This window comes from Schistocerca piceifrons, chromosome 11, assembly GCF_021461385.2.
Source record: "Schistocerca piceifrons isolate TAMUIC-IGC-003096 chromosome 11, iqSchPice1.1, whole genome shotgun sequence".
Lineage (NCBI taxonomy): Eukaryota > Metazoa > Arthropoda > Insecta > Orthoptera > Acrididae > Schistocerca > Schistocerca piceifrons.
The window spans coordinates 57,719,351-57,732,037 of NC_060148.1; positions in this window are offsets into that span (position 1 = coordinate 57,719,351).

Here is a 12,687-nt window from a genome sequence, read left to right on the forward strand (position 1 = left end):
ACCAGACAGCGAGGTCATCGGTCTCATCGGATAGGGAAGGAAGTCGGCGTTGCCCTTTCAAAGGAGCCATCCCGGCATTTGCCTGGGGCGATTTAGGGAAATCACTTTTTTTCATGTCATAAATTGTTGAAGAACCAACTTCATGTTCTTCCATAATCTTGCTTCTGTTCCCATTTTTCTCAGACTGATAAATGAAATCAAGCTTTTGTTGCATTGTAAGTGTAAGAAGGTTCTGTTTAACTTTGTAACGCCAAAAATACAGGTAAAATACCTTCTGCACCATCCAAAATTTTTCGCTGTGTAATATCTATTGGTAACTAGCCCTATACTTCCAATTCTGAATTTGTAAGCTTTATTCCAGAAACTATAACATGTAATACAGGGTGTATTCATGGACATAGGGAAAAAAAATCCCAATTTCCCAGTTAAAAAATACACTTGCTCCATGGTGAAAACACACTTTTTCCGTGTTAAGGGACAGTATATTTTCCTCGGAATCGGAGAACTTATCAATCCTCTGAATGGTCAAGGTTCTATACATCGGAATAGAACCTCCTGCCCACTTTAGGAAATGAACCCCAGAAGAAAACGCGTTTTCGAAAGATATTTGATTCGCAACAACATGTACACTGCATATTTTGTATTACGAACTTATACAATCCAATTCCAACAAACACAGAACCTGAGTTTCCGAAGCATTGCAATTGAGGTCGCGATGGGCTTTACTAAGCCAATCATATCGCATGGCAGGTGATCTCGCCAGCTGATGGTAGCAGAAATTCATCACGTTTACATGGGACACCCAAAACCAGATTTCGTAAACCAATCTTCCAATACCACTTCTGGGTGGTCATGTAAAAACTTCAAAATCGATTCTGGAAACCCGCGTCTGGTTGCCAGTTTCCCAATTCTGCAATCGATTTTCACTTCCATGTAAACGCAGCCGGTATTGGAACGTTTTAAAACATTTCGGCTAATATTAACAGAGTGGCTTTTTGTACAGCAAAGGATAAGTAGAAATATTAGACTGAAGCTGTTTATACCTCGTCTAATTGAAGAGAAATAGCGATTGTGCTGACTAAATCATAAACTGTATCTTCTGTTTCCCAGATGCCGTAGTTGACTTTCTGTTTCCCAGACGCTGTAATTGACTGGACTGGCAATCCGCTTCAGACAGAGAAAAACAGTTTTTGAAATTCGGTTTTCGTCCTTCAGAAAATATGTCGCATGTAAACATGGTGATTCAGAGCATAGGACACGTGATGTAATCAGCCTATAGCAACGTCCCTGTTAAGTAGAGCGAACACACAGACACAAAAAGCTAATGGTACAAATTAATGTACATAATGTAGCCATAAGAAAAGCTAAGCTTTCACATATTACATTTGTCTTTTTTGCGTGTGTTACACTTCGATACATCACATAAATGTGCCAGTAAAATTTTAAGTTATGACTTAAGTGCCTGGTCTTCTGGGCTCAAAATTCTGGCCCTCAAAGTGTTAAGCTTTAAATGAAAATCAAATGCTCTGTGACTTAAGAAATTCGAAGCACGTTCGCACACGTAACATATAACTCATGTTGCGTAAAATGAAATGTTCTTTGAAAGTAACGCTTTTCAAACCATCAATCGCAATATTTTGTTGCGACCTATTAGAATTCGTTTCAGCAGTGGTCAGAAAGCACCAGAAAACGGCGTTAATTTGCCTCCGGAGCTACAATGACGTAGGTAGTCCGTATGTTCATACGTATATAACTTTAGGAGACCTTACATTACGTCACAAGCGAAACAGGACACCTGAGGATCCTCCAAGAGCATCGGAATTTCATAAACGATAATAAAATGCATAATTCGGCTCAAATAGCACATTCGTATGTCTGTATTTGTAAAAGACGCACGCACCAAGCCGATATTAAACTAAGCAGGAGAAGTTACTGCTTATATGCATCTCTACTGCGTATGCGCATAAGACCGCTGGTAACTACCCAAAGGAACCCAATGGAACCGTTGTTGTTATGAAGTATTGCATAGTCTTCATCCTAAAGTCTTTCACACATTTTTCTGTTGCAGACACTTGTGTGTGCACTGTGTCTTGTTGCTGGAAATGGCGCATTTCCTTTGTAACTTAGGTTTTATTTTTTTTCCTCATGCTGCAGAATTGTATTGCAGTAGTGGGCTAAAGTAGAGTATCGGTTCTTATTAGTCAAAACTACAAAAATTTAACTGAAAACTAAAACAACAAAAAATTCCAGGAATTCTAAAAAATTCAGGTGTTTTTCCCAGTTTTCTCCCGGATGAAAAAATTCCTGGGTTTTTCTCGGTTGTCCCGGAGCGTATACACCCTGTTATAGTATAGTATTTGTGAAAGCTTATAATCAACTACAATTGTAATGTAAATATTGTAAATTGCCGGTAATAGCCAAGGGAACTTTATTTAAATATGTATCAATGGCAGTGACGAAATGGCAGTAGTTGTGCCATTACTTATCTTTGCGTGTGGAGAGTTTCTGTCTACTATAATTTCGATATAGAGCAGCACTAATCGTGATTACCCTTTAAACCACCACTTTTTGGTTGCTGCAGACAAATGACACATGACAGAAGCTGTCCGACAGGTGACCGAAGCAATAGTTGGCACTAAACTGACGGATGCAACCTAATACTGTCGAACACGTCAGGAGTACTCATCGTGTTACTGAATGTGGTCAAACTGTCAGATGGCAGGTTAACTGGCTTCTACTGTATTGACACAGCAGACAGTGGCTGTGGTGCAAACCTGTAGAATGAGGAGCCCAATAGAAGTGTGTGGTGTAGCCTTGGTGAAGCCTGCAATGATTTCCCCTCCTGAGTCACCTGAGAATAGCAGTTGCATCCCATGTCCTCACTTATTTGGTGGGTGTATTCTTATTTCCGTCTTCCCCTACACTTTCTGTCCTCTACAGCCCCCTGTAGTACCACAGAAGCTATTCTCTTTAGTCTTAACACACATCCTATCATCCTGTCACTTCTTTCCAATATCTTCCACAAGTTCCTCTGCTTGCCAATTCTGTGGGGAGCTTCTCATTCATTATGTTACTAGTCCACCTTATTTTCAACATCCTTCTGCAGCATCACATCTTCCTTCAGCATCACATCTTTTCACTTCTCTTCTCTTCTCTTCTGGTTTTCCCATAGACCATAAGTCACTACCATTCAGTGCTGTGCTCGAGACATATATTTCATGAACTTCTTCCTCAGTTCAATCAAGTAGCAAAATTCATTCCCCCATCTGCTCTGTTGTCATAAATTCTGAGTAGGTAGATGCTAAGTACATTTCTGCTGCTACTCATTGCTTTCATCTTTCTTCACTTTACTTCTAATCTGTGTACTGGACCCAAAGACTGTTCATTCCATTCAGTACATCCTGTAATTCTTCTCCACTTACACTGAGAATGTTGTTGTTGTGATCTTCAGTCCAGAGACTGGTTTGATGCAGCTCTCAATGCTAGTCCATCCAGTGCAAGGTTCTTCGTCTCCGAGTAACTACTGCAATTCACACCCTTCTGAATCTGCTTAGTATATCCATCCCTTGGTCTCCCTCTACTAGTTTTTATCCTGTACGTTTCCCTCCAATACCAAATTGGTAATCCCTTGATGCCTCAGAACATGTCCTATCAACCGATCCCTTCTTCTAGTCAAGTTGTGCCACAAATTCCTCTTCTCCCCAATGCTCCCCTCATCATTAGTTACGTGATCTACCCATCGAATCTTCATCATTCTTCTGTAGCACCACATTTTGAAAGGTTCTGTTCTCTTCTTGTCTAAATTATTTATTGTCCATGTTTCACTTCCATAAATGGCGACACTCCATACCATATTTTCAGAAAAGGCTTCCTAACACTTACTTATATACTCGATGTTAACAAATTTCTCTTCTTCAGAAACGCTTTCCTTGTCATTGAGAATCTACATTTTATACCCTCTCTACTTTGGCCATCATCAGTTATTTTGCTCCCCAAATAGCAAAACTCATTTACTACAGTACTTTAAGTGACTCATTTCCAAATCTAATTTCCTCAGCATCACCTGATTTAATTCGACAACATTCCATTATCCTCGTTTTGCTTTTGTTTATGTTCATCTTAAATCCTCCTTTGAAGACACTGTCAGTTCCGTTCAACTGCTCTTCCACGTCCTTTGTCGTCTCTGACAGAATTACAATGTATCGGCAAACCTTAAAGTTTTTATTTTGTTCTCCATGGATTTTAATTCGTACTCCAAATTTTGCTTTTGTTTCCTTTACTGCTTGCTCGATATACAGATTTAATAACATTGAGGATATGCTACAACCCTGTCTCTCTCCCTTCTCAACCACTGCTTCCCTTTCGTGCCTGCCATCTGGTTTCTGTTAAAACTGTAAATAGCCTTTCGCTTCCCTGTGTTGGATCCCTGTCACCTTCAGAATTTGAAAGAGAGTATTCCAGTGAACATTGTCTAAAGCTTTCTCTAAGCCTACAAATTCTAGAAACGTAGGTATTTCAGAATAATTATTCAGATACAAATAATGAGAGTAATTTTAAATTGAAATTACAGTTTCAAATGAAATTGGAAATACATCTTGTGTCAGTTTTATATATTAGTTCTGTTTGTGAAACAATATAAGAGTGAATTAGAATTTTAGGTCTACAGTTTTGATTACAGTGGGTCACCTCTACATGATGATAGATATGAAAGTCTAATTAATTCTTATGCAGGATGTATCAAAAAAATCATCCGATTTTAAAAATTGTTGACTATTATGTAATTTGAGATATGTGCGTGAAAAATGTACTGTTGGAAAGAAAAAACTCTAGTTTTACATGGTTCCGCTAGGTAGCAGCAGTGTGCACCCACTCCAGTTCTGGTAAAAATGGTGTTGCGACAACAGAGAGCATTTTGTGTCCTATGTTTTGCGCAGTGCCAGTCAGCAATAACAACACTGAGAATAGCGATGTTGTTATTGATATCCTTTAACCTTGATTTTTAATCTCACTGAACCTTTCTTTTATTTCCATCATTGTTCCTTCAATGTATAGATAGCAGTGAAATAGTTCATACCTGTCTTACACCCATTTTGATCTGAGCATTTCATACTTGAGGTTTGTAGCCTTAGATGGAAGTGAAACCTGGGCGGTGATAATACAGATGAGACAAGAATGCCAACTTTTGAAATACGGTGCTCTAAAAGAATGCTGAAAATTAGATGAGTGAATGAGATTGTTGTACTGAATCAAATTTTGGCTGAAATAAATTTATGGCAAAACTTGACTAGAGAAAGAATTATTCGTATAATATAAGTACTGAGGAACCTGATTATTGTGGAACCTCACTAACAATAGCTTTGATTCATCCAGATACGTTTAAAATACACAAACTGGACAGTACTCGATACTCTATGGAAGTACTAAGGAGAGCAGTCGACCACGATAATCATAAAATTTAAATTCAGCTAACCACGACAAACGGATCACGCCACGGCTCCAGATCTCTTCAAAATTTAATATTATTGGCATTTTTCTGGAAACAATAAAGCCATTACAACAGGGTGTCAGTTAACAAGATGGCAATGAGTTGTACAGCACCTTAGACCTTGGATGTGTATAGTCAAGGCCACATTTAGGCAGGTGTAACATGTGCAGCTGCACAGGGTGGCAAAATTTTGCCACGGGACAATTTTTAACTAAAATTTGAATGTTAATTGCATTAGTGTTCAATGATTTATTTGCAGAGTATTGACAAATATTTTTACTTGTCATTAAACTATTATTTTATTACCAGTCCTCCTATATGACGTCTTCCACACACGAGCGCATAAAGGCTCTATCAAATAGGGAGCGTGCAACCTGCGTGGGCACCAGCTGTGGTCTCTGTGTTGCATGCTACGCTATACCAGTGTACGTTTGTAAGATATGCAACACTGTGATTATATAAATGTGATGGAAAAGAGGTGAAAATAAGGAAGACAACTGATGAAAGTGTACACTGAACAGGTGTTTTCTTTGTTTATAAATAAGTGCGCAGTTGCATGACGTAGTACCAGGTGAATATTGTAGTGTCCAATACAGTTAAGTTGATAATAATGTGCTTGTGCAGACTGTTGGTGCCACTGTAGTACAATTTGAGCTACAAATATGCTGCTCTGACAACAGCTGCTGCAATATCGATTGTATGCCTATAGGCCTTAAAAAAACTCATTGCTCGCAAGATTAGAGATTAGATTAGATTAGATCAGATTTGTACTTGAATACGACACTTCATAATGATGTGGAACATGTCAGGTTAATAAAAGGTGTCTATATAAGGTATTACATTACACAAAAATTACATTACATTTTTTTGTGGGGGTGGGGAAATTACCCACTTACTATATCCAAAAATTCATCTAATGAGTAGAAGGAGTTTCCATTCAGAAATTCTCTTAATTTCCTTTTAAATGCTATACGGCTATCTGTCAGACTTTTTATGCTATTAGGTAAGTGACCAAAGATGTTTGTGGCAGCATAATTACCCTCTTCTGAGCCAAAGTTAGATTTAACCTTGAGTAGTGAAGATCATCCTTTCTCCTAGTGTTGTAGCCAAGTACACTGCTATTTCTTTTGAATTTGTTCGGATTGTTAATAACAAATTTCATAAGTGAATATATGCGTTGGGAGGCTACAGTGAAGATCCCTAACTCTTTAAATAAGTGTCTGCAGGATGATATTGTATGAGCTCCAGCAATTATTCTGATTACACGCTTTTGTGCAATGAACATTCTTTTACTTAATGATGAGTTACCCCAGAATATGATGCCATACGAAAGCAGAGAACGAAAATAGGCGTGGTAAGCTAATTTACTGATATGTATATCGCCAAAATTTGCAATGATCCTAATAGCACAAGTAGCTGAACTCAAACGTTTCAGCAGATCTTCAGTGTGTTTTTTCCAGTTCAACCCCTCACAACGCGTACGCCTAGAAATTTTGAATATTCTACCTTAGCTACCGATTTCTGATCGAAATCTATATTTATTGATGGTGTCATTTCATTTACTAAGTGGAATGTATATACTGTGTTTTGTCAAAGTTTAATGAGAGCCCATTTGCAGAGAACCACTTAATGATTTTCTGAAAAACATCGTTTACAATTTCATCAGTTAATTCTTGTCTCTTGGGTGTGATAGCTATACTCGTATCATCGACAAAAAGTACCAGCTTTGCATCTTCATGAATATAGAATGGCAAGTCATTAATATATATTAAGAACAGCAGAGGACCCAAGACCGAACCTTGCGGCACCCCATTCTTCATTGTTCCCCAGTTTGAGAAATCACCAGTTTTTTGCATATTATGGGAACTGCTTATTTCAACTTTTTGCACTCTTACAGTTAGGTATGATTTAAACCATTTGAGCGCTGTCCCATTCATACCATAGTAATTGCGCTTATCTAAAAGTATTCCATGATTTACACAATCAAAAGCCTTTGAGAGATTTACTCAGAGCATTTAATATTTCATTGGTAAAAGTATATATAGCATTTTGCGTTGAAAAACCTTTCTGGAAACCAAACTGACATTTTATTAAAACTTTATTTTTACAAAGGTGTGAAGCTACTGTACAATACATTACTTTTTCACGAATTTTGGATAAGGCAGTCAGAAGAGAGATTGGGCTGTAGTTGTTGACATCAGATGTATCCCCGTTTTTATGTAGTGGTTTAACAATGGCATACTTCAGTCTATCTGGGAAAATACCCTGCTTCAGAGAGCTATTACAAATGCGGCTAAGAATCCCACTTATCTCTTGGGAACAAGCTTTTATTATCCTGCTGGAAATGCCATCAATTCCATGTGAGCTTTTATTCGTGAGAGAGTTTTTTATATTCCTAATTTAAGAAGGAGAGGTGGGTGGAATCAAATTGTGTGGGTAAGGCCTCTTCCATTAACTGCCTTGCTTCTTCTAATGAACATTTAGATCCTATTTTCTCTACAACATTTAAAAAATGATTATTCAATATGTTTTTGACTTCTGGCTTGTTGTTTTGTCAAGTTTCCTTTCGCTTTGATGGTTATGCCGTCACCCTATACTCTTGGTTGCCCTGTCTCCCTTGTAATAATATTCCAAATTGTTTTGATTTTGTTACCAGAGGTATTAATCTCAGACATGATACACATGCTTCTGGACTTTTTAATAACCTTTCTTAATGTCGCACAGTAGTTTTTATAATATTTGGCTGTTTCTGAGTCCTTACTCTTTCTTGTTGTTAGATACAGTTCCCTTTTGTAATTACAAGATATCTTTATTCCTTTAGTAAGCCAAGGCTTTTTACATGGTTTCTTATAATCAGATTTAATTACTTTCTTGGGGAAACAGCTTTCAAATTCTCTTACAAGTGTATCATAAAATAGGTTATATTTTAAATTAGCATCAGGTTCCTTGTACACCTCATCCCAGTCTAACTGCTGAAGATTTTATCTGAAATTTCTAATTGTTGAGTCAGTAATTGAATGCACAACTTTGGAGGGTAGTTTTGAATTACTGAGTGGATCTATGTCACTGTAACTAGCTGAACACCATGATCAGAAAGGCCATTCTCAACAGGACAAGAATTTACGTTTTTAAGCTTATCTTGGTCTATAAAAGTGTTATCTACCAGTGTGCTGCTGTCCTTTACTACCTGAGTAGGAAAATCAATGACAGATGTCATTCTTCCTATTACACTCTTTAAGTGCATCAACATTGAAGTCTGCACAAATAATAATTCGCTTTCCCCTATCGGACAGATAGCACAACAAGGCAGCCAAGTTTTCCAGGAATAAATGAAAGTTTCCTGAAGCGGACCTATACACTGTTACAATTATAAAAGAGCCCTCCTTCAGTTTTAGGTGAATGCATATGCTTCTATATGTTGCTCTAGAAAAAACTTTTGTATCTAAGCTTTTTACACAGTGATAACTTTTGACATATGACAACTCCTCCTCTCACCTTATTCTCTCTACTCATATGTGCAGCTAGTTTATAACCACTGATATTTACCTTTAAAATATCAGACACAATGTGATGCTCAGACAGGCATAGTATATCTATTACATTATCAGATTCAATGTCATCTAAACAAACCAGGATCTCATCTACTCTATTCTTCAATCCTGGAATATTTTGGTGAAAAATGGTAACATTATTTTTTACTTTACTTTTGTGAGAATCTACTTTTTTCTTTAATCCACCAATATTTTGGTTAAATATGGTAACATTATTATTTACTTTACTGTTGTGAGAATCTTGTGAGTTTCAAACCTCTTTAGCACCTGCTTGCCTGAACTTCTCATTGGACACTGATATTAGTCTAAAAAAGAGGTACATCCAAGAGTACTAGTGTCCCCCCTTATGGATTTCGCTAAAAACCCTGCCAGTTTATCCTTCCCTTCCCTAATGAGGTGTAGGCCATGCCTTGTGAAATCCCCCCTATCAATAGCCTCGATAGGAACCAGTACAATGTCTGACAGAGTGGCCACCCTACACAACTGATCCAACTCCATATTTACCCTCCTGACAGAGTGGTTCAACTGGGGCTGATCATGCCGCACGAAAGCAGGCACCAGCCCAACATTGGTGTGGGTCGTTGCAGAGGCTATTGTCACCAGATCACACTCAATACTGTAGCCCTGATCCCTATCAATACTGTTTCCCACTCCACCCACTATCATCACATCATCCTGCTGTGAGAAACCCTTGCACAAGGAACCTATATCCTCTACCACATGTCTAAGACATGCACTTGGCTTGAAAAAGTTTGTGACCTGGTACCTGTCTGAGCCGTGTGTTGGCTCTCAACATATATCACGCTGTTAAGATTGTTCTGAGTCCTTCCATTCCATCGTTAATTGATTCTTTCATATTTATCGTTATGCTGCGTACGATTCAGTTGAGATTCCCCTCTGGCCGCGTGTCTGGTCTTATTGATCTTCGAGTCGTTGCTTCCTGTTAGCCTTGTGTAAGGGAATAAGATCTTTGGGGGGATGGCCGGTTGGTTGCCTAGTGGTGACAACTCGGTCGGTCGGTTTTTAAAATCGGGAATTAGAGAATGTCGTACGAGGAGACCGCGGCGTGGTGTGGCGGTGGAGAGTTGGCTGTTGTTCCGAGAAGCCGCGTGGTCTATCCTGGCGGTGCGAGACGAGTTGACGGGACGAGGCTGTAGGCTCTTGCTGAGAGCACCCGGGGGCCATGGCTGTGGTTCCGAGTCACTACTTGGTGGGAGCGGCAACGGACGTTTTTAAATTTTCCGTCCGGAGGTGGGAATGATGGAGTAGTAACTCGCCTAACCTGAGGGGTGGTATTTCGCCGCCGTGGGTGCAGAGAAGATGAGGGCTCCGGTGACAGAGCGCGTGGCTGCGTGACTGTGCCCAGTTGGGTATGCTGGCGACGTGGACACAGTCGGGTGTGAGGAACCTTTGCATCGGAGTTCACCTTCTGTTTCTCTGATTAATTGCAAGTTAAGGTGGTGAAAGGTTTAGTGTGTATTGAAGAATTTTGGTTTGTGCAACAAGCGTCTTTTCTGCCTTGTGGCCTCCTGCGTTTGGACTTCCTGTCCCTGTCATCGGTGTAATTATAGACAGTGATCTTTTGGCTTCTTATTAGTACTGCCTGGGAGGAAGTGTATTTTTGGGCAGGGATTATGGTTCCTGATTTGATTCCTCCTCCTCCCCTCGCCTCGTGTGACGTCGATGTGATTGCTGAATGTGAGGCGTCGTGGGTCTGTTAGCCCGCTTCTAGCCTGAGCATCCTTCGGGAGACTATTGTGGCCGCCCTTACACCCAGTCGGTTAATTATTTCTATCCGAGGGCATTTTGGTGGCAGGACATGGTATCAAAGTTGTTAGTTGTAAAATGTTAAATGGTTGTATTTTACTCTGATTGTTTTTGGCCACTGTTTAAAAAGGTTAAGTTGGCCTTTCATTGGTGGTTCTTTAAATTTATGTAGCTTTAAAATTGTTAGTTATTGTAAAAGGTGAATGACTGTATCATTACTTTGATTGTTTTAATCTACTTGGCATCCTTTGAAAATGCTAGTTCTGCCTCCCTCTTAGCGAGCCCTTGTAATTTAATATCTTGTTGTGCCAAAGTTTAAAAGAAGTTGGCTCCCTACATGTTCGGAAGCAAACTTGTATGCAAATTGGTGTTTTGTTTCATTACTTGGAAAGTTTTAATTTTGTTATTAAATGCTTTATCAAAGTCTGTTTTATGTAAAATGGCTTGGCTATTAACGGTAAAGTAAAGTTTTTAATTTCATTACTTGGAAAATTTTGATTTATTGTCAAACGTTTTATCAAAGCCTGTTATAAGTAAAATGGCTTGGCTGTTAATTGTAAAGTAAATTGTTTTGAAAAGGCACTATGCCTGCTAGCTTTTTTGAATCTGTTCCTGGTCAAGTGGTAAAGCAATGACTTTTAATGGTTGAAGTAATCAATAAAGAAATTGTAAATTGCAACTCGACAGCAACCAACTAATTTTGGCCCCGTTTCCCAACTGGGGGTTTTCCTTGATTAATCATAACACCTGCCTCACTGTCACCTAATTTTTCCTGCAAAATCTGGCCCACACCTCTTCCACGGCTGCTACCTAGCAACAGAACTTTCCTCTTACTTTCTACTTTTTTTGAAACAGTTGGTTTCCTAGTGACATTGTGCTGCATCTTAATTACATCTACTTCTACTGGAGCCTCTTCCTTACTTAACTGTGGTAGCAAGGCAAATCTATTGGTTGTGCCAATTGTGAAACTATCAGACACTGTTCTCTTTCATTTGGGAGGACGATGGTTCAATCCCGCATCCGGTCACCCTAATTTAGGTTTTCCGTGATTTCCCTAAACCGCTCCAGACAAATGCCAGGATGGTTCCTTTGAAAGGGCATGGCCGACTTCCTTCCCCATCCTTCCCTAATCCGATGAGATCGATGACCTCACTGTCTGGTCTCCTTCCCCAAACAACCCAACCCCAATTGTTCTCTTTCTGTGGCCTCTGTTCCCAGCTACCACTTCCCATCGCTGTTTACCCTCCTCCCCCTTAACCTCTTCAGTTCCTCCCTCACTCTCTCTAAATCAGTCTGAAGGGCTCCAATTTTCTCCTCCTGTTCAGCTATAATCCTATCTCTTGAGAAAACCTTGCAAAAGAATGGAAGAGTCTCCAGAATGAGATTTTCACTCTGCAGCGGAGTGTGCGCTGATATGAAACTTCCTGGCAGATTAAAACTGTGTGCCCGACCGAGACTCGAACTCGGGACCTTTGCCTTTCGCGGGCAAGCACTCTACCATCTGAGCTACCGAAGCTAGCTCAGATGGTAGAATGCTTGCCCGCGAAAGGCAAAGGTCCCGAGTTCGAGTCTCGGTCGGGCACACAGTTTTAATCTGCCAGGAAGTTTCATGGAAGAGTCTCGTTTGCTTCCCGAACTCCCATGCCACTACAATTTCCCCAATGAAACCACCTGTCACAACAGCTGCACAAAACCCCTGAACTAACTTTCCTACTGCAGCTCACACACTTAGTATCTATGGTAGTTTGGAAATTAGTTGAGAGATTTACTAAGTGATAATGATAATATATTAAATAGAGATGTAAAAGGACACTAAATATGTTTTGAAAACTAATATGTAAGTAAACTATTAGCAAATGCACTTAAATTTGTGGTATAACGCTA